Raw genomic sequence first — 6,171 nt, 5'->3', positions numbered from 1 at the left:
GGCGACTGATTGGTCTTAATTAAAAACAGCTGGTTATTGATGTTAAGGAGAGGCAGCTCAGTAGGAGAGAGTTTAGTAAGACAGGGGACAAGCGTGTGAAATGTTGCTTTTATTTCCTTGTCCGAAATACTGGGGGTTTGTAACTCTGATGTCCAGCTTCCCAAAATGAGCACATGATGAATTCTGAAAATAACTTGCAGTGGAATGAGAGAGCCAAGAAGGTTCTGCACAGGTGACTTTCTTCAGTAAATGAATTAAGGGAGGAAATTAAATTTAATGCCCATATGACTGTGATCATCAGGACACTTTACAATAGAAAGAGATTAAACCTGCTCTTAAATGGCAAATTCGTTTGTCAATTCCGCAGTACACCTTTGCTGAGACAGCATAAAAACACGAGAGATCAGAAAGGAGAAACACCCATCTAGCCTGCTTGGCAGTAGATCACTGATCCCAGGACCTCCTTTTGAAAAGTAATGTGCAAATTACTGAGCTTAAAACAAGCAGAGGAAGGACAACATGTCTTTGAGAACTGGGAATGTAGTCCATGTGTTTCTCCTCGCCCCTCTCTCTCCATTCTTCTCCCAGTTTCTACCAGTGGTCTTTATCCCCTCAAAGATAACCCCCCGCTCAGTCTCTTTCTTGGTCTCTTTGTCCAGCCCGTCCTGGTGTGGAGAAAGTGGTGAGACTGGCAGTGTTTGTACTGGTCACGCTGGCAGTGCTAGCCCTGTGTGTTTGTCTGCACAGAGAAGGAAGAACCCCAGCTCGGGAGAGGTGACTTGTGTTGCTGTTTATAAACTCCTTCTGCTCAGACAAAAATCTCAACATCCAGTGTTTTTCAGCAGTAGCCTTTCAATGTTTCCCATTCTCTAGTTATCTGGTTTTACAATTTTCATGTACTGCCCAGCACTTGTCTATATTAAATGTCATCTGCCCAGTGTTTGCCCAGTCCTGAATTTTATAGCGTTCTTTCAGAATTTCAATTCTCACTTGTATAGTGTTTACTCATCCCTCTAATTTGGGATCATCTGCTGACTTAATTACTTTACTAACTACGTCAGAATCTTGTAACACTCACATGCATGAAGAGCAGTGGTCCTAATACAGTGCCCTGAGTATCTAATTAAGAGCAGTGATTGTAATACAGACCCCTTTGGTACTCCACTAATTACAACATTGATATAATACGACAAGCAGTTGTTGAAGTACAGATCAAGACAATACTTAATTTAATAACCTTATTTTATGAGCTGTTCTCTCAGATTCCTATTTTCAATGCTGCTTGCAATTTGAGAATTGTTTATGGCCAACTTTATCAAAAGCCTTCTGACAACTTGAGCACACCAGAAAACATGCCCTGTAAAAGGTTGGTTAGGCAGGACTATTCTAAATCCAAATTGACTACTTCCTAGGATATTATTCCCATATACTTTAGGCGATTATCTAGTTTAGTTCTGATCGTTTCCTTAATCTTACAGGTAGACTTCGTGGTCTGTCATTACTTGGTTCAGTCTCTCACCTCGTGTGGATTGGCAGAGCATTAGTAATTCTCCATTTCCAAGGCACGAGCTTGAAGAATCAATTGCTTCTGAATAACATCCTTCTCTCCGATAATGTAGTTTAATTCTTCTCTTCTTCTGTCTGAAGCAGAGAGCTTTTTTTCTAAAATATTAATTTAGCCAGTTACAGTTACCCCCAAATTTCCCATTTTAATACTAAAGAAAAGACATATTTACCCCCATCTCCATTGGGATCTTTTTCTCTCCTGGCTGTTCTTGGCAGGATGGAATAAGCTGGAAGGGGACCGCAGTTGGATCCTGCAGAAGAGACAGAATAATCATATTTATCCTCTATGAATACATAGCAAGCCTTAATTAAATAATTCTCCGAACTAAATTTCATTAATCTTTAAATCATGATAGAATATTGTATCAATATTTTTATCAATATATATTTAGAAATTAATCAAATTGAACAATTTCAATAATTTAGGTTTCTTGATTAATAATTAATTGATGATGAAAACTTGTAGAGGGCCTTTCTTCATTGTGTGTTGGCTGCTACTGCTAACGGTCTCTTCTTATTCATAACCTTTCTTTCGTTCATATTTTCAACATCTGTTTTACAGCTTCGAGATCTAAGCCTCTCTTCACAGCTCTGGCGAGAAAGACGGATCCATCACAGGATACTTGGAGCGCCTGAAAATGGAGGTTTTACATTGAGAACTAAAGCAACAGCGACACCTAGCGGTGTGCCACTGCATGCAGGGGTTTATTTTGAAGATCACCAGTATCTTTAAATGACCTGCATGAAATTGAACACTCAATACGCTTCTGTACACACACAGGTTAGAAACAGCCCAGTCTTTCAGGAAGAGACAAAATACTGCAGAAGCAATGTACCAGAATTTGTCTCTTTTAGAATTACAGCAATACATTTTTCTGTTGTCAGCTACATATGTGCACACAGCACTAGGGTTAGGGATAGTTTAGAGCTGTACTAAAGTAGGGCTTCTGTTTTCAAGGGATTCTATTGAGGTGCAAAAATGTATTAACTCCATAAGAGCTTTCAAATTAAAGGGTTTAAAAGGGGGGTATCTTACCCTTAATCCACCTGGTGCTGCAATTTCTTTCTCCTTCTCCGGATCTGTGTGAAGAGGGGTAGCACTTTAATTCCAGTTTGTAATCAGTGGTGGTTACAGCAAAAACAATCACCCACAATTTTCCTCTCTGCTGCCCTGATCTGTGTGCAGTGGGGCTGCTGTGTGTCACTTCACTGGGTGAAGTCCAGTACCCCAGATCACCCCCAATCCCCCTGGTGCTGTAGTCTCCATCTCCTGCTGTGATCTGTGTGCAGTGGGGCTGCTGTGTGTCACTTCACTGGGTGAAGTCCAGTACCCCAGATCACCCCCAATCCCCCTGGTGCTGTAGTCTCCATCTCCTGCTGTGATCTGTGTGCAGTGGGGCTGCTGTGTGTCACTTCACTGGGTGAAGTCCAGTACCCCAGATCACCCCCAATCCCCCTGGTGCTGTAGTCTCCATCTCCTGCTGTGATCTGTGTGCAGTGGGGCTGGTGTTTGTCTCCCAGGAGACACCTCACTGGCAGGTACAGTTTTTTCCATCCCCTGCTGCTGCACCTGTACCCAGGATCCCAAAGAGTGTCTGCTGACTGTCCAGGTCTCTTCAAAGCAGCAGCACCCAAAGAGCTGGAAGAAGCTGCCAAACTGGTCCCATTAAGCCAGTAAGGAGCGGGTGCAGAAAGGCGCTGAGTGTTACCCAGGTGGGGCTGCACTTCACTGGGGAGAGAGTGGGTTGGGTTGGAAGGAGCTTCATAGATGCAAGAACATATTGTTATTTTAAAAAGTTTAAGATCTACCGGAGTTTTAATAGCTGTCTCACTGATACTTCTTGACTAATGGAGAAAACTGTTCAGATTTTTTATTTTCACCAAAATCCCAGTGTCTTCATTAACAACACACAAACGTACCCGTAGAGACTGTCGGTATTAGACAGACTTTGTCTTTTAAAGTCAGGTACAGCCGTCAGTCCCATTGCGGGATGATCATACAATTCGGATAACAATACAGGAACATTAACACCTGTCAAAGGAGACTGAGCTATTCTCTGTGTTACGGCCAGGGTCTGCGGTCCGTGTCGGGTCTTGTAGTAGACCCTATGCGATGAGGTAAGAGCTGGAGGAAGCAGGGGGGGGTGGTATGGGAACACACAGGGGTTTACTGGTGCACAAAATAACAGTGACAGTCCATGAGACACTGAGCGGGAGAGACAAAGAACGGCATCCAAATCCGAGCAGGTCCAAAGGCAGGTCAGGGCACAGTCCGAGAGTCCATCAACAATTAATCCATCCTCTGACACGACAAGGTTAAAATCCCTGGGAAGGGGGGAAAACACAAACACACGGAAAACATGGAGGTCCTAGGATGACAGGGCGAGGTCCTCCAGACCCCGGGCTCAGGAAGTAGGAGGTGTCTGGGATGAGGTCTATGCCCTCAGGAGACAGACGTAGGGTTTCCTGGTGCTAGGCGGGCCTCGCCACATCCTTACCCTAATGTTGAGCCCCGGGGGCTGGAGGATCTAGTCTTTAAATAGCAGTACACATAACAGGGTACACCTGGGGAACACAGCAACAATCACAGGACTAATGACAGGAGTAGTGGAGCGCCCTCTAGAGGAGGAATGTCGGCAGTGAGACTCTGAGGCTGGATTCTAGCAGTTTGATATACAGTATAAGGATTAACATGTATAAACTCAAGAAAAAAACGTAATTCTTCTATTTACTCTAGTTGGCTAAGTGACACCCCCAGCAGTATTAAGTACAATATAATCAATCATTGATTCAGGCATAAAAGAAAAACCGAAAAGGGGACATCTCAGATGAAACCACAGTGAAGAAGAGAAACTGACCAACTAACAGAAACGGAAATCCCAGCCATTAAAATGCACGATGAAAGTTATGCCTAGATTGGGAGACAAGTGTACCAGTTGTTTGTTGGTATCAGAGTTTGATTTATATTTCGAGTGCTGAGCCAAGTTAGGAAACAAATTAACAGATTAATTCCAAGAAGAAGAATAGAGAGGAGGGTTGAAGCAGGAATATTAAAACTGCGAAGGAGAGAGCAGAGGGTAGCAGGGATATTGACCAGTGAGGGAGAGAGGAGGAGCCAGGATATAAAATGGAAAATGGTAGCAGGGTCATAAAGCACATGAGGACAGAGCAGGTGAGAAAGTTCCTTTTTACTGACCAGACCATCTTAGTTTGGAATCTAATCTCTTTCATCTTTTCTGTGTGTTTTAAATAATTAACATCATCTTACAATCCAAACATTTTCTAACTGCTTTATCCTATTAATTCAGGGAGGACACACTGTACTTCTCCTGAGTGGAGTTTAACCAGGACAGAGGGGTTTACACCGCTGCTCTTACAAACAGCGTAAACAAAACCTGGTAGATGTACAATATATTGTGACAATCAACCTTGGTAATGATTGCCCAAGTTTGAGTTACAGAAAAATAAAACGTGTGTGAAGTGAGTCGGATAAAATTATTTTATATTAAGGCTCTGGGAATAGACAGGACCGTGCTGGGGACATTAAAGGATAATACGTACTGAGATGGACTGCAAAATGTTTAGTAAACAATAAGCAAATACATAAAATAAGTCTTTCCTCCTTAGTGAAACATCTCCTTTCCCTGAGTATCCAGTATTAATTCCAGTTTAAAAACGAGCACACAGCCTTTGCTAACCGAAATAGGTAATTTTTCCCTACAATTTAATTTGATCCCAAATTCCGTTCACGAACAAACCTAGTTCTCGAACGGATGATATTCCAATTCCAAGAAGCACAATCAGCCATTTTCTCACTTTTCTGTATCAAAGTTTAACTGCACCTGAATGCTATAGTATTGTATATACATAATGCATATACAATATACATACGAACACAGGACTGGACCCGCCCACTCATGAGAGCGGCTCGATTGAGTCTTAAAGGTGCAGGACACAATTAAAGGACAGTTCGAACACATGCAGGGGTTTTATTTATAAATTTCTCATCAGCTTTTAATACCACCCAACCACACTTGTTAATAGGGAAATTGCTCTCAATTTTTTGATCGAGAGCTTAATTTTGTAGCTTGGATTTTAAATGTAAGTAGAACAGTGAAGCAGTGCTGTCTTGCAGCAGTGAAACCCTGGGTTCAAGTCCTGGGGTGCTGTCTGTGTGGAGCTTGAATGTTCATCGAGTGGGTTTCTTCTGGGTGATCTCAGAGTTCAAAGATGTGCTGGTAGGTTAATTGGCTTCTGGGAAAATTGGCCCTGCTGTGAGTGTGTTTGTATCTATGTGTGCCCTCTGTCCCATCTAGGGTGTACCCTGCCTTGTGCCTGTTGCTTGCTGGCATAGAGTCCAGCTCCCCCATAAAGTGGGTAGGAAATGGATGGAAAAATAGACACAACAACTTGTTAGAACTTTAAAAGTGCTTGTTTAAAAGAACAGGTACTGAACCTATTTTATTGTTAACATTTTATTAACCACACATTCTTTGCTCTTGGGCTTCTGCAGATTCTGAACTGGCCAGATGGGTCGAGTGTTGCCTCGTCTATACTTGTTTCTATGTTGCCTTGTCACTTCCTGATATCACCCTCTGAGCCTGT

The sequence above is a fragment of the Atractosteus spatula genome, chromosome 6 (genome assembly GCF_055471065.1).
Source record: "Atractosteus spatula isolate fAtrSpa1 chromosome 6, fAtrSpa1.hap1, whole genome shotgun sequence".
NCBI lineage: Eukaryota > Metazoa > Chordata > Actinopteri > Semionotiformes > Lepisosteidae > Atractosteus > Atractosteus spatula.
Note: the sequence above shows the minus strand (reverse complement) of the source record.